We start from the raw sequence: 304 nt of genomic DNA, 5'->3' as shown, positions 1-304 counted from the left end.
GAGTCAGGGCACCATAGATCAGGGCCCGGCCCCCCAGCCTGGCACTATGGGTCATGGGTCAGATCCTGCCCCCCAGCACGGCCCCCCAGCTCGGCCCCCCGCCCCCCAGCCGGGCGAGCGCCCCTACCCGTGCCTGGTGTGCGGGAAGCGGTTCTCCCGCAGCTCCAACCTGGTGGCCCACCAGCGGATCCACGCGGGCGACAAGCCGTTCCGGTGCCCGGAGTGCGGGCGCGGCTTCCTGCGGGGCTCCAACCTGCGGACGCACCGGCGGCTGCACACGGGCGAGCGCCCCTACCCCTGCCCC

General features: G+C 75.0%; 1 pseudogene; it reads left to right on the top strand.

Annotated features, from left to right (window-relative positions):
- The window catches only part of LOC112123955, a 1,694-nt pseudogene extending 1,413 nt beyond the window's left edge, over nt 1–281 (top strand).
- Nucleotides 282–304: the final 23 nt, after the last annotated feature.

The sequence above is a fragment of the Terrapene carolina genome, unplaced genomic scaffold (genome assembly GCF_002925995.2).
Source record: "Terrapene carolina triunguis isolate 2854851 unplaced genomic scaffold, T_m_triunguis-2.0 Scaffold9591, whole genome shotgun sequence".
NCBI classification, from domain to species: domain Eukaryota; kingdom Metazoa; phylum Chordata; order Testudines; family Emydidae; genus Terrapene; species Terrapene triunguis.
This window is presented reverse-complemented; position numbering and strand designations above follow the sequence as displayed.